Source organism: Cetorhinus maximus, chromosome 9 (assembly GCF_964194155.1).
Source record: "Cetorhinus maximus chromosome 9, sCetMax3.hap1.1, whole genome shotgun sequence".
Classification (NCBI taxonomy): Eukaryota; Metazoa; Chordata; class Chondrichthyes; order Lamniformes; family Cetorhinidae; genus Cetorhinus; species Cetorhinus maximus.
Genome location: NC_135887.1, coordinates 98,621,788 through 98,643,394, shown reverse-complemented (window position 1 = coordinate 98,643,394; position 21,607 = coordinate 98,621,788). Strand labels below are relative to the sequence as shown.

The 21,607-nt window shown below is 42.2% G+C and overlaps 1 protein-coding gene and 1 long non-coding RNA gene across 2 annotated transcripts in view; one reads left to right on the top strand and one right to left on the bottom strand.

Moving 5' to 3' along the window:
* Nucleotides 1-9,756, top strand: part of LOC144684865 (uncharacterized) — a 33,196-nt gene extending 23,440 nt beyond the window's left edge. The window contains exons 2-3 of the long non-coding RNA XR_013577579.1: nucleotides 4,400-4,608; nucleotides 9,057-9,756. This is a non-coding gene — a long non-coding RNA (uncharacterized LOC144684865). The remainder of the gene's footprint in view (nucleotides 1-4,399; nucleotides 4,609-9,056) is intronic.
* sbf2 (SET binding factor 2) overlaps nucleotides 1-21,607 on the bottom strand; it is a 669,356-nt gene that overhangs the window by 471,631 nt on the left and 176,118 nt on the right. The gene's annotated exons all lie outside the window — the stretch shown is intronic.

The following is a 21,607-nucleotide window of genomic DNA, read 5'->3' as shown; positions in this document are numbered from 1 at the left end:
TACATACTTGTCATGAGCGTTTGAGTGGACATTGAGGTTTATGTTTAAGCCCTTAGTTGCAGCTGATGAAGTGGCAGATGTAGCACTTAAGTGCGGAGTATGGAAGCGCCAGGCAAGGCTGGTCCTCCTGATCCATTTGTGTGGAGCTAGCTGAAGGCTTATTGGATTGAAGTCTCCCGGGCATCCCTGCCTCCTTGGTGTAGTCCCGGGTCAGCATTTAGCCCCTCATCAATCCCCTGTGCTTCCTCATCCTCAGAATCAGTGCTGGACTCATTGTGTGCAGCCACTTGCACTGCGTCAACGTCTTCATCGTCCACTGCGTCCCCCCTTTCCAGCGAAGATTGTGGAGAGTGCAGCATGCTACCACTATCATCGAGACACTGAAGAGCCCCGGCACCTGGGAGTGTCTGAGGATGTAGGCGCCGTGGGAGCTGCCTGGGTACCTTGCACAGACTTGTAGAATCAGCATCCTATGATCACACACTATCTGCACGTTCATGGAGTGGAAGCCCTTCCTGTTGATGAAGGCACCGGGCTCACCTGCTGGCGCTTTGATGGCCACATGTGTGCAGTCTGTTGCACCCTGGATGTGAGGGAAGCCAGCAATGGCCGCGAAGCCTCTGGCTCGCTGTCCCTGACTTGCCTGGTTGCAGCAGGTGGATGAAGGTCAATGCAAGCCTGAACAGAGCATCTGTGACCTGCTTGACACAAGTGCAGACAACTGATTGGGAGACACCGCAAAGATCACCCACCGAGCACTGGAAGGAGCCAGAGGCATAGAAGTTGAGGGCAACTGTGACCTTCAGAGCAGCTGGCATGGGGTGTCCGCCCACACAGTTAGGAGGGATCTCAGGGCCAATCATCTGACAGATGTAGTTGACTGTCTCCCTTAACAGTCGGAGCCTCCTTCGGCACTGCACCTCAATCATATTGAGGTAGCTGCTTCTCCACCTGTATACCCTGGCAGCAGAATAGTGGCGTCTTCTACAGCCCCTTCTACCTTGGACTACCTCTTGGCCCTGTGCCCCTTTTGCCTGTACTCCCAAAGGTGGCTCCCCTGGAGGCTGACTGTGCACTCCCGGCCTCCTCCTCATTCTAGCCCTCCCTTCCTCCTCAGAGGAGCTGCCTCCAGTGGACATGTCAGAACCCATACCCAAGCTAAAGGGAGGCCTCCGGAAAGCTGCAGGCCTGATAAAGGTTTCTGACTGAAGAGTGCTGACCTGAAGGCTCAAAGTACACAGAAAGCTGCTGGAATGCGTTCTGAATTGCTACAGATCACACAGGCACATTTGAAAAACTTTATGCAATAAATACTCACAGACCAGATTGACAACCCCGCTGAGCCCTCTTATCCCGCCCGTGGATGAGTTTTATTAAAAAGTTGCTTACCCACCTACCCGTTGTGCCCGTGCGCCAAGCCGAATATCACACTGGCACCTGAAGATTGGCGTCGATTGCCGATTTAAGAGCCTTTACTAGCCCATTAATTAATGGCAGGCATGCGTCGAACTTCATCGCGCGCCTGCCCAACGAAATATCATGATGGCGCGCGGTGATGTCGGGACGCTCACCCAACGTCACCATGCGTCATTTTACGTGGACGTGCGGGCTCCGCCCCCCGCACGTCTAGCAGAAAATTCTGCCCGATGCATCAATGAGAAGGAAACACCGAAAAAGCAGGAAATTTTATTCATGATATAGAAATAGAAAATGATGGAATTGCTTAACAGGTCTGGCAGCATCTGTGGAGAGAGAAACAGAACTCTCCTAATGAAAGGTTAACTTTGCTTCTCTCTCCGCAGATGGTGTCAGACCTGCATTTTCAGTTTTTCTCTGATTTTCAGCATCTGCAGTATTTTACTTTTGTAAATCTTTGTTCACCAGCATTTATTGGCCATCCCCAATTGCTTTTGAGAAGGTACTGGTGTGCTGCCTTCTTGAACTGCTGTAGTCCATATGTTGTAGGTACATCCACAGTGGAGTTAGGAAGGGGGTTCCAGGATTTTGATCCAGCGACAGTGAAGGAAAGGCAATATATTTCCAAGTCAGGATGGTGCGCAACTTGGAGGGAAACTTCCAGGTGGTGGTGTCCCCATACATCTGCTGCCCTTGTCCTTCTAGGTGGTGGAGTTCGCGGGTTTGGAAGATGCTATCGAAGATGACTTGGTGGGTTACTAGTGTATCCTGTGGATGGTGCAAACTGCCGCCACTGTGTTGGTGGTGGAGGGAGTGAATATTTATTGCAGATGGGATGCCAATCAAGCTTTGCCCTGGATGGTGTCATGCTTCTTGAGTGTTGTGGGAGCTGTACTCATCCAGGCAAGTGGAGAGTATTCCATCACACTTCTGACCTGTGCCTTGTAAATGGCAGACATGCTTTGGGGAGTCAGGACACGAGTTACTCACCGCAGGATTCCCAGCCTCTGACCTGCTCTTGTAGCACAGTATGGCTGATCCAGTTCAGTTTCTGGTTAATGGTAACCCCCAGAATGTTGATAGGGGATTCAGCGATGGTAGTGCCATTAAATATCAAGGGGAGATGGTTAGATTCTCTCTTGTTGGAGATGGTCATTGCCTAGCACATGTGCGGCATGAATGTTACTTGTCACTTATCAGCCCAAGCCTGAATATTGTTCAGGTCTTGCTGCATATGGGCAAGTGCTGCTTCGGTATCTGAGGAGTCGCGAATGGTGCTGAACATTGTGTAATCGTCCATGAACATCCGCACTTCTGACCTTATGATGGAGGGATGGTCATTGATGAAACAGCTAAAGATGAATATGATACAGTTCCAATCCTTCAATCAAGCCAGTTTCACTGACAATCACTAAGGGAACTGCAAACCAGGAAGGAGATTAATAAGCAAATTGCAAAAGCAAAAAAAGAGAAAAACAAAGGTCAACCATACATGGTAACCTTTCAATTTCAGAAAAGCTAACAACCACAAAACAACTGAAAAATCAAAAAACAAATGTATGCAAAAAAGAGCCCTGATTAAAGTGAAATTCTCTCATTAGAGAATTTTAATTAACGCTTTGGGATAATAATCTGCAATTTAATTTGCTTTTCTGTGAAAACTGAAACCCAACTGCCTCAAGTATGTCATACAAAAAATAGTGCTAACAGAAATGTAAATGGACATGAGCTTGTTGTGACTTAAACTACAGTTTTATCTAAAAGTTCATCAGTTGTATTAGAGATTAATTTTCTGACCTGGCCAAAAGTGCAATTTTCACTGGTGGATTAGAATTTTTTGAAGGAGAACGTGAGCTCTGTTGGTGCAAACCACACCCCCGTAACCCACCATCAAACAAGGAAACTTAGATAATGACTACTTTTGGTGCATTTTTCATTTTTTAAAGCAAAAATTAATAACTCTCGGATAGATTCTACATATCATAAATAAAACTGCCACAAGTCAGAATTATCAAATTTATGTAACATTGAAAGACAAAGCACTTTTGGCAGGTCTACATTATGTAGGTGTTAAAAAAGTGGAATGCGATGATAATACTTTCAAGAGTTAGAATACCAAGGCAGCAACTGGGCCTACTGGTAGCATGCAAAGTGAAGGGATGGGTGGTGTAATTTAGCAATGGGGCAGTGTAATTTAGCAATGGGGCAAGCATTCCCAAGCATATATCATCTAATTCAGCAGGCATTTCTCCCCACCAGAAGCATTCAATATTTTTTTCGTTATTGGGCATTGAAATTTTCTTAGGATCATATCTTCAGTGACTCTCAGTGAAGACTGAATCCAACATACCAACTCTGGTTCATACTATTGACTTATTGGCATGGTGGCTCCTAAAACAGACTCAGAAAAGGCAAATTACTCTATGTTATGCAGCAAGGGTGATCAAAAGTTCGAGGAGTCACTACATCAACAAAATGACCAGGAGGTCAAAAAGACGAACCATCTGTTCAAAACGCAGTCAGTTGGCAATTGTAACAAGCATAAGTTTGATTTCACATGAGACTGGTGAGACCAGGTTCACAAAAAGGGACAGAAAGAACAGAGTGATATACCTTTCAAAAGTTAAGACGAGAAAAGGCTAACTAATTTCATTACTACATCGCTGAACACAAGTCTGACATTTTTAGAAAAGGAAAAATGGGTGTACGTCTTTCTACCCAAATATTTATTTTGTTGTAAAACCCCAACTCCTGTATTATTATTTTGTTTTTCATAACTAAAAAATTGCTAATAGTACAAGATGTGTAATAAGAGAAAAACAATGAAAATAGGAGGGGGAGAGAAAGAGGTGAAACAGATGAAACATAATGGGAAGGAAGAATATTGCTTTCTGTGAATTTTGAGTTGTCTTCTACATGTCATTCAGTAAAGAAATACTGAAATCTACTAAGTCTAACTAAAATTGTTTTCCAAATTAAACAGATGCAAAGTTTAAAACCAAGACTTGGAGTCTGGACAGAAAACTGGACGACGACAGGAAATCCTCAATGAATCAGTAGGAGCAGATGAAATACAATACTTATGCTGCAAATAAATAAGACTTGGCAGAGACAACCTTACATGGGATTTGTTTTCCTCAGGGCAAAATACCTTCGTTTTCACTGAAGTGAAAAAAATTATTTTTATGTTATGTAAGTATTATATTGCTGATCAGAATTCTTGCCCATTGTGGCTTATATTTGCTCACTGTGCTTAGCACATCTTTTACTACATAAATCTACTACAGCTGGATTTGAGGTTATATTGTCTTGTCCTATTCTTACTCATATGAGAAAATAACACACGTTTAGTCTGTATTGAGTATTAAACGTGTAAGACCAAACTGTTTGATGTTTAACATTAAACACTTTTTTATGCTGCAGCAACAATACAAATCAAGTTACAAATATTTTGCTTTCCCCATCTCCACTTTGGACTTTCCAATGTTGCCAATTATAGCTGTTACACAAAGCAAGATTATGTCCACTGGGCATTTCACTGCAACAGCCAAAACACATTCCATTCCACATACTCTAGTTTATTTAAATCCAGAGATGAAGAGTGAAGCTCACAAACAGTGCTCTGTGGTATACTGTCATTGAATTCCCAAGAGTGTCTCAATAATTCTAGAATGCTTAAGTACAAACGACACTCGCCACAAGACATGTCATGCTACTAAGTACTGGCATTCCTGCTTTTGTTCATTACTTCCTAATTCTTTTTAGATTATTATTTTATATACAAAAACACACAAACTAAAGATTCTAATGGACAAACAAGAATACATTAATTTTCTATGGCAAATAAACAAATATAAACATAGTGGTTATTACTTCAATAGAAAGTTAGTCATTAGCATGAACTAACGAGATAAAGATCGTTCAAAGCTCTTGGGGGTGCGGGGGTGTTGTCGGGCAGCCGTTGGAGTAAGTTACAGTGACAGGGAAGGACAATGCTATGAAGGGAGTGAAACTCAAGAATGAGCATGTTAAGTTGGAAACACTGAGACCAGGAGCCAATGTAAGTCAGCAAGGGCAGAGTGAGACATGGTGGGAGATAAAACATAGCAGCAGAGTTTTCATTGAGCAGCATTTTATGGAACACGGAAGATAGGAGAGAGGTCAAGAGAGTACTGAAGTAGCCCCTTATGGAGACAATGAAAAGTATATAAAGTAGGAAGTTTAGGTTTGAATGGGGTGCTGAAACTGTGAAAAGTTTGCTTTGGTCTGAGGCATTGGCCAGGGTGGGAATGGGTGGCAAGTACAGAGCCTGTGGTGGCGTTGAGGGTGAAGATGATGGCTTCAGTCTCTCTAATGTTTAACTGGAGGAAATTGTAGCTCATCAGGAAATCAGAGGACTAACTGGTGGTCTCGTGTTTAGGATTTAGCGCTCCAGCCATTGCAGCCAGCTTCCATTCCCAATCAGGGAAGCATATTTTGAAGTGGCTCAGTTGGTAGCATTCTCAGCTGAGTCATAAGCTTCTGGGCTCAGGTCCCACTCTAGGGCTCAAGATCAAGAACCAAAGCTGGCATTCTGGTGCAGTACTGCGGGAGTGCTGCATTGTCAGAGGGCCATCTTTCAAATGAGATGCTAAACCGAAGCATCATCTGCCTGTTCAGGTGGATATAAAACAACCCATGATAATATCGCGAAGAAGAGCAGGGGAGTTATCTCCTGTGTCCTGGACAACATTTATCCCTCAATCAGCATCACAAAAAGAGATTATTTGGTCATTATCATAATGCTATTTGTGGAAGCTTGCTGTGCATATACTAGCTGCCGTGTTGCCTACATTACAACAGTGACTACATTTCATAAAGTACTTCAATGACTGAAAAGGTACTTTGAGACATCAAGTGGCATGAAATGCGCTATATAAACACAAGTCATTCTTTTTAAGAGAAAACCTGATAGAGGTCCACCTGGACTGCCGGTGTGACATCGGTTGTCTCTCCTCATTCACTAACTTGTCTCCCTCTGAACTTGTTGCACTTAGTTTTCTCAAATTCAGACCTAACATTGTCAGCAGGTCTGATGGCAAGTGTGGTGATGTTGTTGTCTGGTGAACCCCATCTCTACCTCAGAGGCTGGTGCCAACATTCCCAACACTTCCCCCAGACCGTGACCCCACCACTAAACATCAAGCGATCATCCCTAGGTCTGCATTTAACCTCATATCCTCTGGAGATCTTCCCCCTATGGTCTCCAAACACATAGTCCCCCAATCCTGAACAGCCCACTTCTACCTCCTTCCCAAGATCCACATACAGGCCTTCCCTGGTAGGCCTATCATCTCAGCCTGTTCCTGCCCCACAGAACTCATTTCTTCCTATCTTGACTCCATTTTTTCTTTGCTTATGTAGTCTCTTCCGAGCAGCATTTATGACCCTTACCCTTTCTAATTATCTTCTCACCCTGCCCCTGTATTCTTCTGGTCCCTTTTTTCTAATTTTTACAGACAGGGGAGGAAAGATAAACTGAAATCACTAATGCCCTTCCCTTACTGTCCACAAGCAGTGTGTTTTTTTTTGAAAGGTAGACCTGTGCGTTTCTAAGTCCCCTTTAGCATGTGGTCAAGTTAAAGAAAAAGCAACAGACTATTCTGTGGATTTAAATGAAGATAGAATAAAATAAGATTAAATAAAAAGGATTATTTATTAACACATCTGCCTCAAAAATCAAAACGCTATATCATTCTGTCACTAACAGTTTCCAAATTTCTGGCCCTACCATCTCCTCTTCACCATGGACTAATCACTCTACCCTACATTCCCCCGTCAGGATGGTCTGAGGGTTCTCTGGTTATTCCTTGAACAGATGCCCACCCAGTCTCCATCGATCACCATTCTCCTTTGTCTGGCTGAACTTGTCGCACTGAAGTTTCTCCTTTTACTCCTTCAAATAAAAGGAGGCGCTATGGGTACCCACATGGGCCTGCCTTTTTGTGAGATATGTGGAACACTCGTTGTTACAGTCCCATTCGGAGTCACCTCTTTCGCCAGTACAATGGTGACTGTATCAGGGCCATTTGCTGCCCTCTCCTAGAACTGGAAAACTTCAACTTTGCTTCCAATTTCCATCCTTCTCTCATTTTCACATACTCACCTTGGACTCTGCCCTTCCCTTCCTCAACCTCTTTGTCTCCATCTCTGGGGATAGGCCATCAACAAACATTCACTGCAAGCCCTCTGACTCACAGACACTGACTATACTTCCTCACACCTGCTTCCATTCCATTTCCCCAGCTTCTCTACCTCCGCCGCATCTGTTCTAATGGTGCAAACTTCCATTCCAGTGCTCCTGATATGTCTTTCTTTTTCCTCAGCCAAGGAATGCCCCCCCACATTGTGGTTGACAGGCCCTCAACATTAAGCTGACCTCTCTATCCATGGCCTCCTAAAGCATTCCAATGAAGCTCAACATAAACTCGGGGAATAGCACTTCATCTTTCGATTGGGCACTCTACAGTCTCCTGAAATTAACAATGATTTCAACAATTTCAGACTGTAACCTCTACTTCCATTTTGTTCCCTTTTTCTTTGCAAGTTTCTGGTGTTCTATTTTTTCCCCCTTGTTTTTGTCTTTGGATGGCAGCTGATCCTCATTCTGCCATTCACACCACTGCTATTCTTTCTTTAGATGTTCTTTTTCCACTCTTCCCCCTTTTGCTTGCTTAAAATCTATTACATTTCTAAATTTCCCAGTGCAGATGAAACATTAACTCTGTTTCACTCTCTACAGATACTGCATGACTGCTGAATATTTTCAGCAATTTCTGTTCTTATTTCAAATTTCCAGCATTCACAGTACATTGCTTTTGCAGAAAGGGAGGAGGTTTGTTTGGAGTGTAAACATGGGCATATATCTATTAGGCCTGTTTATGTTTTGTAGATTCTATGTAATGCTACCTAATCACTGACTGGACAGAGGACATGCATTCTGACAAGCCAAATGCACTGCAGTTGGTGAGTGTGATAGTGGATAGCTCGATATCATCAATGTATGTATGGAAACATACCCCATATCTGTAGATGATGGTGCCAAATGCCAACATGTAAATTGAGGAGAAGGAGGTGGCTCCAGAGGTAATGTTGCAATGAGAAAATAAGCCATGCTTAAGACAGCACAGGTTTGAACATGCCCAAATTATCTATTTTTTTCCAATTACAACTGATTATTTTGTCCAATTCACTTGGTCAATAATGCCAGTTGGCATTTGAAAGTGTCCATTAAACTTTTGCTGTTTAACACCAAAAAATCAAGCCTTGGGTTTTGTATATTGTTGACAAATACAATATCCAAAAATCAAGCCTTGATTTTTGTGTATTGTTGATGAATACAATAGCACTGAAGTTCAAAACAATACATATTTGAATTTTAATCATTATTGTATTAATCTTAATTGCTACTGCACTCAAACTTCAATCCCAATTCGGCTATTCATCTATACCGACTTTATATCGTAAGGGAATCAAACTCTCAAGATACAAATGTGTTATAAAATCGGCTTCCTCTGAGAGTTATAATTCAAATCATTTGTACTTCTAGCTGTAATAACCTTCAGTTCTTATTGTTGATTTTTGACTTTTTTTACTTCTAGGTCATCAGCATTGACGTAGCGGTACCTGATGTTAAAGCAAGCTCCAAATCCCTAACTAGGACCTTCAGACATTCTATCAAAATACCTTTATGATCCATGCCAAGAATAAATGCAAATGTTGTCAATTAAGTTGTCCCTTTTTCTATGAAGCAAATATTGTAAAAAATTCTGCTTACTCTAATAAATTCCATGCTTCTCAATTAGCATACAACATATTGCAACTTAAATAGTGATTTGTGGTACTGAAAGTCTACATATTGCAAACTCTAAGTGTAGATTATAGCACATAGCTTGGGCCTGTGAAAAGTTTGTTGATGCAGTATGCTTAAAGAAACTGTCATGAAATTGCCTGGATGAGAAAAACATGTTAGAAAAAGCATGAACCAAGGCACTGCTGTAATAGATTGTTTGCATGTGTAGATTTTGTAGACTGCTGCAGATTGCCTCTCAATCCACATTCATCCATTTATACGTGCAGGGTATTCTCAATTTCAAAATTAATTTATGATGTGTTTTAAAAGTTTCAAGAGTCACTTTGCATCATCTTGTCAGAATGCCATTCAATCAAATAAACGTTCATAATTCAATGTCTATTATATATCAAACATTCAATCCCACCAAACTTCAAATAATAAAAATGATGCAGTCGTTATTCTAAAATATTCTAAAACTGGCCATCTAACTGTAATATTTACCTAAATAAATTAGCATGCCATGTTTTAGCATGAAGCACTTGTCATAATTTTTGGATTGATTTTACCTTTCTTAATCCAGATATTTTTGCTTTCATGTTTTAGATTATACGCACAGGTAAGCCCAAGCTCTCCCTGTGCCAAAGAGGTTTTTCACTTGCCCTATTATCTAGGCAAAATTCATAACGTACCCAAGAAGTGAACAGAGAACCCTATTTCAGATCCTGGTTCTATTCCCTGTCTTCGCAAGATCCTCCTTACCTAGGTAGGGCAGTTGAATAACACTGCACTAAACCAGATCATAGTTTTTAAGTGGCAGGCATATTTCTCCAAAAGAAGTAGAACAAGTGAGAAATTACAGGAATGCAACATTATTTTAATGTCAGTTAAGCTTAGCTAGATCCTTGTTGTGATGGAAAATAACTGCTATATTAGACTATGTTTTAAGTAATTCTTTAAGCAGCATCAACTAGAAACGCTATCTGATGTCACAGGCCTGGATTTCGCAGCCAGCAGAAAAGCAATGCTGTTCACCACTGACCTTGGAGAAAGCTGGCCACAAAGGATCTAACAATTTGTGGTATGGATTTCATCTTTCCTGACATCAGATTGAATCTGACGTCAAGTCAAAGGAATCTCCACAACAGTGATGTCATCAAGGAGGGTAAAGAGTCAATTACACTGAAGTATGCACATAGTGAGCAAACCAGGAAGTAAAATGCACTGAATATTCACTTTTAATTAAAACTTTACAAAGGGCAACATGCGTCATCGGGACATACATGAGGTTACAGTAGAAGTTGAAATATCACAAGCTTCCAAAATGCATTTTAAAAATATTATTTTTATCATAATGGAGAAACTTTGACAATCCACAAATGCAAAATTAATTTTTCAGGGACAGTGAATCTGTTCATCAGCAATTAACCTAGTACCTTGTTAAAACCCAGTTATAACTCATTCAACAAGGTATAACTTTCTAAAGTGAAATTTATAGCATAAAGGGACAAGATTTAGCCGGTTCGGTGATCTCTACTTGATTGCATTCGGAGAGAAATTTAGCAGTGTCGGGAAGCATAAAAATATTGACAGCAACTTATGGATTTCCACATCCACTGTGCCATATGTTGACTCCAGAAGCTGCTGTCAGGTTGAGGGGGGTAATAATAGCAAGTGCTAATGATTTTGCCAACATAACTACTGCAAAATATGGTCATTGACGCTTTTCAAAGGCTCCAAACTTATACTGCTTTGAAAATAAAAGACTGCTAAGTAACTTTGAAGCAACGACCAGGACCCTGTGAATTTAAATAACTTAAAAAGTTCCTAATCAAAAATAAAATGCAGGAAAGTACGAACTGACCTGGAGTACAACTTGACCCAGGAAAATTACTTAGATGGCCAAGGAGGAAAACAGCCATCACTTTAAAGAAGTCAGTATCACTTACAAAAGCCACAAATATTCTTTGGCAAAGTTATATTTTTAATATAAAATTACCTTAGTGAGGGGAATCTGCAGAACACGTTTTTTCAGGGCAGTAGCGTCCTTTACAAGTGTCGAACAGGCCAAATTCAGTCTCTAAAGGTTTTTTATTCAGTCCCATTCTCACATTAAGCATGCAAGGTCAGTTTTCAAATATGGTTTGTTTATGGGAAGCTTAATATGTGAGGAAACAGGTGTCAGAGGGATGGTTCAATATAGTACTCCTCTGTCTACATAACTAAGTTCAAGACCAAAATATTTCTAAAAAGAGCAGTTAGCATTTTCCATTGAACGCATTACCATTTATAACAGGGGGAAAAAAACATTTATAGGGTACTGATGTTAGAATTCCAAAAATAAATTATTCCCAATTTCAACTTATCTTATTTTGGTCATTATATTGCCTGTTTAACTTCAAATCACTCCAGGGATAAGTATCTTGGCTCACAACAGCAAACTGAAATTAAAAAGTACCATAGATCGCGGTGTAGAAGTCAACATTTGAAGCTTCAAAAATTCCTTCCAAGAACAGGGGTCGGCCAATACGCAGAGCATAAAATGAGAACGACCAGTGTTGGTGCAGCTGGTCACCATTTTGAAATCTGAAAAAAATTTCTGTTCGTTGGTCACCACGCGTAGTCTGCTGTATGGGCGCGTCTTAAATTCTCACCAATCTTCTTGATAACATGGTCTGTATTGTCTGCTTAATCCCCTGCAATGATTTATAAAGTGAGCGTAACCCAAAACATGTATCCCTATGTTGGAAAACAGAGGCCAACTCCTAATGTGAGTATAGCCCTAAACATGCATTTAATAGCTGAAAAATGGTTGGGGGGGTGGTGTGCCAAGTAAAGGACTAAAGATGCATTTTGGCATCCAAAATCAAGGGTCCATTTATATGCTGGGTCAACTTATACGCCACAATCTATGGTATATGTGTTTAAATTAATTCATGCCGACAGCATTCATGAATGATGAGATTGGGTTTATATCTGAATACGTTAGCAAACACAGTTTTTGTGGGTTTGAGTTCTGAAGAAGAGTCATACAGACTCAAAACGTTAACTCTGTCTTTCTGTCCACAGATGCTATCAGACCCTGCTGAGTTTTTCCAGCAATTTTTGTTTTTGTTACAGAAGTTTGTTTTTACAGAAAATTCTATCATCTTATGGGCACTCTTTCCTAAAGACTCCTTTCCAACAAATTAATAATTAGTCCTTCTTCATTGCACAATAATAGATCTAAAATAGCCCGTTCCCTAGTTGGTTCCTCATCATATTACCCGGGAAAACCATCTCACATACATTCCAAGAATTCATTCTCCACAACATTAGTACCAATTAGGTTTACCCAATCTATATGTAAATTGAAATACCCCATAATTAGTGTATTACTCTTTTTACATGCATCTCTAATTTCCTGATTTATACTGTGATTTACATTACCACTGCTGTTTGGTGGCCTATAAAGAACACCTACCAATGTTTTCTGCCCCTTGCTGTTTCTTAGTTTCACCCAAACTGATACTACACCTTGATCTTCAGAGCTAAAGGTCATCCTCTCACTGCAGAACTAATGTGCGCTTTAGTTAATAGAGTTGCCCCACCACTTTTTCCCAGCTTCCTGTCCTTCCTGAATGTCACATATCCTTGGATATTCAGTTCCCAGCTTTGGTTTCCTTGTAGCCACATATCTGTAATGGCTATCAGGTGACGCATATGAATTTCTATTTGAGCCGACATTTTATCTGTTTTATTGCGAATGCTGTGGCAATCAGGTGCAGAGCCCTCAATTCAGTTTGTAAACTTGCACCCTATCTGCTGACACACTCATAAGTTTGCAATCACTGTCCTTTCCTGCCATACTCTGATTATCATTACCTTTACTGCTACCTTGATTTCTTGCCTTGTCATTTCCCTTTAATTTACTCAATCTCCCTCTGCGTGATCCCTTCCTCCCTCTATTTAGTTTAAAGCCCTCTCTAGTTCCCTAGTTATATGACTTGCTAGAACATTAGTCCCAGCACAGTTCAGGTAAAGTCAGTCCCAATAGTATGGCCCCTACTTTCCCCAGTACTGGTGCCAGTGCCCCACGAACTGGAACCCACTTCTCCCACACAGTCTTTGAGGCACGCATTCATCTCTCTAATCTTATTTACCCTATGCCAATTTGCAAGTGGTTCAGGTAATAATCCAGAGATTGTTACCTTTCAGGTTCTGCTTTTTAATTTAGTGCCTAGATACTCATACTCGCTATGCAGACTTCCTATACAGAAACTCTTTCCTAGTCTTACCTATGTCAATGGTACCTAAATAAACCACGACAACTGGGCCCTGTCCGTCCCATTGCAAGTTCCTCTCTAGCCCTGAGCAGATATCCTGAACCCTGGGACCGGACAGGCAACACAGCCTTCTGGATTCTCGTTCTCGGCTGCAGAGAACAGTGTCTATCCCCTGACTATACTGTCCCCCCACTACCACTACATTCCTTTTAACTCCCCTCGCCACCACATGAATGGCTGCTAAATGATAAGTTATATGATTTGTCAGGACACTGATCCCAGCCCAGTTTAAGTGGAGTTCATCCCAACGGAACAGCTTCCTCTTTCCCAAGTACTTATGTCAGTGCTCCAGGAATCGAAACCCCTTCACTTCCCATCCACGCATTTAATTGTCTTAATCTGCTTGACTCTATGCCAATTGGTACATGGTTCAGGTAACAATCCAAAGGTGATAACCTTCGAGATTCTGCATTTTAATTTGGACCCCAACTCCTCAAACTTTCTCAGCACAACATCATTCTTAGTTCTACCGATAACATCCACAATCTATCGCCAAGTTTGCGGATGACACAAAAATAGGTGGGAAGGCAAGTGCTGAGGATGACACAAAGAGTCTACAGAGGGATATAGATAGGTTAAGCGAGTGGGCAAAAACGTGGCAGATGGAATATAAATGTGGGAAAGTGAGAGGTTATGCACTTTAGCAGTAAGAGTAGAGGAGCTGAATATTATTTAAATGGAGAAAGACTGAAGAAAGCAGAAGCACAGAGAGATTTGGAGGTTCTCGTGCATGAATCCCAAAAAGCTAGCATACAAGTTCAGCAGGTAATAGATAAGGAAATGGAATGTTGGCCTTTATTTCACAGGGAGTGGAGTATAAAAATAGGGAAGCATTGCTAAAACTATACAAGGCACTAGTTTGACCACACCTAGAATATTGTGAACTGTTTTGGTCCCCTTATCTAAGGAAAGATATACTGGCATTGGAGGCAGACCAGAGAAGGTTCACTAGGTTGATCCTGGGGATGAAGGGATTTTCTTATGAGGAGAGGTTGAGTAGATTAGGCCTGTACTCATTGGAGTTTAGAAGAATGACAGGCGGCCTTATTGAAACATATAAGATTCTAAGGGGGCTTGACAGGGCAGATGCTGAGAGGTTGTTTCTCCTTGTGGGAGAGTCTAGTACCAGAGGGCATAATCTCTGAGGGGTGAGGGGTTGCCCATTTAAAACAAAGATAAGAAGGAATTTCTTCTCTCAGAGGGTAGTCAACCTGTGGAGCTCTTTACCGCAGAGGGCTGTAGAGGCTGGGTCATTAAGTATATTCAAGGCTGAGATAGCCAGATTTTTAATCAGTATGGGAATCAAGGGTTATGGGGAAAAGGCAGGAAAGTGGAGTTGAGGATTATCAGATCAGCCACAATCTCATTGAATGGCAGAGCAGGCCCGATGGGCCGTATGGCCTACTTCTGCTCCTACGTCTTATGGTCTTATGGACATTGGTAGCTACATAGATCACATCAACTGGATCCTCCGCCCCTCCTACTCCAAATTACAGGCTAGTGAGATGCACTCAGACTAGTCAAGCAACAGCTTGACATAGTCATACTCACAGAATCTTACCTTACAGATCATGTCCCAGACACCATCATCATCATCCCTGGGTATGTCCTGTCCCACTGACAGGACAGAACCAAAAGAGGTGGCAGCACAGTGGCATACAGTCAGGAGGGAATTGCCCTGGGGGTCCTCAACATCAACTCCGGCCCCCATGAAGTCTCATGTCATCAGGTAAAACATAGGCAAGAAAATCTCCTGCTGATTAGCACCTACTGCCCTTCTCCTCAGCTGATGAATCAGTACTCCTCCATGTCCTCTGGGTGGGGGAGTTCAATGTCCATCACCAAAAGTGGCTCGGTAACACCATCACAGACCAAGCTGGCCAAATTCCAAAGGACATAGCTGCTAGACTGGGTCTGTGGCAGGTGGTGAAGGAACCAACAAGAGGGAAAAATATACTTGACCTCATCTCACCGACCTGCCTGCTGCAGATACATCTGTCCATGACAGTTATTGTAAGAGAGACCACCTCACAGTCCTTGTCGAGATGAAGTCCCACCTTCACATTGAGGACATCCTCCATCGTGTTGTGCAGCGCTAAATGGGACAGATCTCGAACAGATCTAGCAACTCAAGGCTGCACATCCATGAGGTGCTGTGGGCCATCAGCGGCAGCAGCAGAATTGTACTCAACCACAATCTGTAACCTCATGGCCTGGCATAACCCCCAACTCTACAATTACCACCAAGCCCAGGGGATCAACCCTAGTTCAATGAAGAATGCAGGACAGCATGCCAGGAGCAGCACCAGGCACACCTAAAAATGAGGTGTCAACCTAGTGAAGCTATAACACAGGGCTACTTGCATGCCAAACAGCATAAGCAGCAAGTGATAGAGCTAAGCAATTCCATAACCAACCAATCACATCTAAGCTCTACAGTCCTGCCACATCCAGCCGTGAACGGTGACAGTTAAACAACTCACTGGAGGAGGAAGCTCCACAAATATCCCCATCCTCAATAATGGAGGAGCTCACCACATCAGTGCAAAAGATAAAGCTGAAGAATTCGCAAAAATCTTCAGCCAGAAGTGCCAAGTGGATGATCCATCTCGATCTCCTCCAGAGGTCCACAGCGTCACTGGTTCCAGTCTTCAGCCAATTTGATTCACTCCACGTGATATCAAGAAACGGCTGAAGGCACTGGATACTGCAAAGGCTATGGGCCCTAACAACTTTCTGGCATTGGAACTGAAGACTTGTGCTCCAGAACGTGCTGCACCCCTAGCCAAGCTGCTCCAGTATAGCTACAACACTGGCAATGTGGAAAATTGCATAGGTATGTCCTGTACAAAAAAAGCAGGACAAATCCAACCCGGCCAATTACCGCCCCATCAGTCTACTCTCCATCATCAGTAAAGTGATGAATTGGGTCATCAACAGTGCTATCAAATGGCACTTGCGTAGCAATAACCTGCTCACTGACACTCAGTTTGGGTTCTGCCAGGGTCACTCAACTTCTGACCTCAATACAGCCTTGGTTCAAACATGGACAAAAGAGCTGAACTTCAGAGGTGAGGTGAGAGTGACTGCCCTTCACATCAAGGCAGCATTTCGACCAGCCATATAAATACTGTGGCTACAAGAGCAGGTCAAAGGCTGGGAATTCTGCACCTTGTGACTCCCCAATACCTGGCCACTATTTACAGGCAGAAGTCAGGAGTATGATGGAATACCCTCCACTTGCCTAGATGAGTGCAGCTCCAACAACGATCAAGAAGCTTGACGCCATCCAGGGCAAAGCAGCCCACTTAATTGGCACCCCATCCAGAATCTTCAACATGCTCCCTCCACCACCGGCACATAGTGACAGCAGTGTATACTATCTACAAGATGCACTACAGCAACTCGCCAAGGCTCCTTCAACAGCACCTCCAAACCCCTGACCTCTACCGCCTAGAAGAACAAGGGTAGCAGGTGCATGGGAACAGCACCACTTGCATGTCCCCCTCAAAGCTACACACCATCCTGACTTGGAAATATATCGCCTTTCCTTCAGTGTTGGAGAGGCGATGGCATAGTGGTATTGTCACTGGACCAATATTCCAGCAACCCAGGGTAATGCTTTGGGGACCTGGGTTCGAATCTCATCATGTCAGATGGTGAAATTTGAATTCAATAACAATCTGGAATTAAAAGTCTGATGATGACCATGAAATCATTGCCAATTGTTGTAAAAACCCATCTGATTCACTAATGTCCTTTAGGGGAGGAAATCTGTTGTTCTTACCTGGTCTGGCCTACATGTGACTCCAGACCTACAGGAATGTGGTTGACTCTTAAATGCCCGCTGGACAAGTGCAATGCCCACATCCCATGAACAAATTAATTTTTAAAAAAGGTTCAAGTCCTGGGACTCCCTTCCTGACGGCACTGTGGGTGTACCTACACCATATGGACAGCAGTGGTTCAAAGAGGCAGCTCACCACCACCTTCTCAAGGGCAATTAGGCATGGGCAATAAATGCTGGTGTTGGCAGGGACACCCACATCCTGTGAAAGGATAGAAAAAGGGCGATAAAAGGAGGAGTGAGGGCGATTAGGAATCAAAAAACAGATTTACGCATGGAGACAGGGGCCAGGCTGAGCTATGAAATGTGTACTTTGCATCTGTTTATACAAAAGAAGATGCTGTTGTCGAGTCAGAGGTGAAAGAGGAGGTAGTTTAAACACTGGGTGGGCTAACAATTGTAAAAACAAGGTATGGAGGCTGATAAGTCACCAGGACCTGATCAGATGTGTCAGAAGATGCAGAGTAAAATAAGGGTGGAAATTGCAGAGGCACTGGCCATAATCTTCCTGACCATAATCTTCCAATTTGCTTTAGATACTGGGGTAGTGCCAGAGTTCAAAAAGGATACAAGGATAAGCCCAGCAATTAAACCCAATTCCAGTGATATTACCACTACGCCAGCATCTCCCCCCATTAGAGTGTGGTAGAGGCAGATTCAATTGTGGCTTTCAAAAGGAAATTGGATAATTACCTTGTGAATAAAATTCCAGGGCTACTGGATAAAGGCAGGGAAGTAGGGCTAGCTGAGTTTCTCTTGCAGGGAGCGGCACAGACATGACAGACCTAATGAGCCGTAACCATTCTATGATTCTCTGCATGGCTCTGTCCTACTTAATCAACAAACATATTGTTCTTCTCCTTTGAACTTAAATGAAACCCCCATATCTCTACCTCTAAGTTGCTCAATTTCCTTAAGAGACTAGTATTTATGCTATATTTTTAGCACTTGGAAAGCTGAACAATTCTCACACTGAAACACAAATACACTAAAATATCTTAGGCAGTGGAGATTTCTCTTTGGCGCTGAAAAATTAGGTCACAAAATAATCCAAAATAGTTATGACCACATCACTTTTGAGTTTTAGCTGTTGGCTTTCCAAATGACTTTTGGAGCCTTTTTCAGTCAGGGGCTTTTTTTAAAAAAAACAATGTACTTGAGAAGAGCCAGAGATCCATCTTGTTTTATTTAATCACATTGACTTTATTAATTTGGTTACTGCTTCAATTGATCATTTGTAACACATGTTTCCGCTGTCATAAATATGTAAATAGGGTGTCTCAGAGGCCCTTTCCTTCACTTAATTTTAAATTACATTTGAGAAAACTATGCACAATCACACTAAATAAATACAGGAAGGTGAAGCTTTCTTGCATTACGGCTCATAGCAGTCAGGTTGGCTGTAATTGTGTTTGATCAGCTATTAATCATTTTAGCAGATAAAGGATCAAGAGGCAGCTTTTCACACTGTCCAGGGAAATGTAATGTTTTTTTTAAAAAAAGCATGCTTACCAGGCTGTAAGGAAACAGGGCTATTCATTGGAATAACTGACCTATCAGGGCATATGAGTTTGCTACAGCAGGCTTTTCAGCCTTAGCACCTGGAGCTGGTGTTGAATACCAAAACCCTAGTCAAAGCCTGTCTGGATGAGAGTTCCAGCAGCAGAAGTGCTGAGGTAAGGTGGAAACAAAAAGCTAAAAGCTACTGCGGATGCTGGAAATCCAAAACAAAAACAGAATTACCTGGAAAAACTCAGCAAGTCTGGCAGCATCGGCGGAGAAGAAATCAGTTAACGTTTCGAGCCTTCATGGCCCTTCGGCAGAACTGCAGCATAGTTTCAACAAGGGAGAAATATAAATTGGCTTCGGAAATCCTGTCGGAGGACAGAACCATACTTCTTCAAAGAGGGCATTTTTTGAAGAGAGGTGGCTTTTAGCTTTTTGTTTTTATCTTTGTGTTTGATTGACTGCCACCTCTCTTCAAAAAATGCCCTCTTTGAAGAAGTATGGTTCTGTCCTCCGACAGGATTTCCGAAACCAATTTATATTTCTCCCTTGTTGAAACTATGCTGCAGTTCTGCCGAAGGGCCATGAAGGCTCGAAACGTTAACTGATTTCTTCTCCGCCGATGCTGCCAGACTTGCTGAGTTTTTCCAGGTAATTCTGTTTTTGTTTTGGATTTCCAGCATCTGCAGTAGCTTTTAGCTTTTTGTTTTTATCTTTGTGTTTGATTGACTGCCACCTCTCTTCAAAAAATGCCCTCTTTGAAGAAGTATGGTTCTGTCCTCCGACAGGATTTCCGAAACCAATTTACATTTCTCCCTTGTTGAAACTATGCTGCAGTTCTGCCGAAGGGCCATGAAGGCTCGAAACGTTAACTGATTTCTTCTCCGCCGATGCTGCCAGACTTGCTGAGTTTTTCCAGGTAATTCTGTTTTTGTTTTGGATTTCCAGCATCCGCAGTAGCTTTTAGCTTTCTGTTTTTATCTTTGTGTTTGATTGACTGCCACCTCTCTTCAAAAAATGCCCTCTTTGAAGAAGTATGGTTCTGTCCTCCGACAGGATTTCCGAAACCAATTTATATTTCTCCCTTGTTGAAACTATGCTGCAGTTCTGCCGAAGGGCCATGAAGGCTCGAAACGTTAACTGATTTCTTCTCCGCCGATGCTGCCAGACTTGCTGAGTTTTTCCAGGTAATTCTGTTTTTGTTGAGGTAAGGTGGAGATGGGCAATATTACTGTGGTAGAAATAGATGGTGATGGAGAGGGTTATGGGGTCAGAAGTTCAGCTCAGGATTAAAGTGTGCATCATGGTTATGAAGCCTGATTGGCCAGGGAGCGGGATGAAATCAGTGTAAGAAAATACAGTTCTGCAACTTCCCAATGTTTAATTGGAGGAAATTTCAGCTCATTCAGGACTAGATGACAAGCAGTCTGACAGAAAGGAAGTGAAGTGGTTGAGAGAAATTGTGGTGAGGTAAAGTTGGCGTTGACCATGTGCATGTGGAACCTGATGTTGCCAAGGGACAGCATATAGATGACAAATAGCAAGAAGTCAAGACTAAGTCCTTGACATATTCCTGAGGTAACAAAATGGGGACAGAAAGTGAAGCCATCGAGGAGATGCTCTGGTTACTACATAGGTAGGAGTGGAAATAGCCACGGGCAGTTCCACTCAGCTAGACAATGGAGATGACAAATTGAAGGAGGGTGCTGTGGTCAACCACATCAAAGGTTGGGATCCTGGGAGGAGAGGGGAAACAACAACAGATTTGAAAGGGAGGGGGACCGTACCTGATCAGAAACATTTATAATATCAACTAAGATGGGGTACAGGAAGGAAGTTGGATGGTCAGCAGTTTAAAAGAAATGGGGTCAAGAAAGCAGGTGACAGTCTCATGGATAAAATGAGTTCACAGCAGGCATGAATGGAGACAAGAAAGAAACTGAATAAAGATGCATATTCAGGATTAGGCCACAAAGTGGTACGACAGTGGCAGCTGAATGGATGGCCCTAATCTTAGTGACAAAGAAGCCCATGAGCTCCATGACAATCATACATGCAGCATAAGAAGTCTATTGTTACCTAAGACACACTACATGCCAGATAGCTTTATACATAAAATCACCTCTAGTAGCATAACTGTTACACTTTCAGTAAACGAAGAACGTAAGGGTTCTAATATGAATGACAAGTTTCAGAAGACAGCCAAAACTAAATGCGCAAAAACAGCTTGTATTTATATAATGTCTTTAACATACTAAAACTTCAAAAGGAGAATTACCAAACAAAACCTGACACCAAGCAACATTAGAAAAAGCTAATGGCGGAAATGACCAAGAGGTTTTAAGGAGCATCTTAAAAGTAGGAAAGAGAGGTAGAGAGCCTGAGAGATTTAGGTAGGGAATTCCAGAATCCAGAAACTGCTGCCAATGTTAAGAGTAATTAGAATCTGGGTGCTCAAGAGGGCAGAATTGGAACACGCAAATATCTCAGAGGTCTTTAGGGCTGGAGGAAATTAGAGATAGGGAGCGGCAAGGCCATAGCAGGATTTGAAACAAGATAAGATTTTAAAATAAAGGCATTGCTTAACAGGAGGCAAGCATAAATCAGCAAGTACAGAGGTGATGGGTGAATGGGACTTGGAGCAAGTAAGAACACAGCAGCAGCGTTTTGGATGGCCTCAAG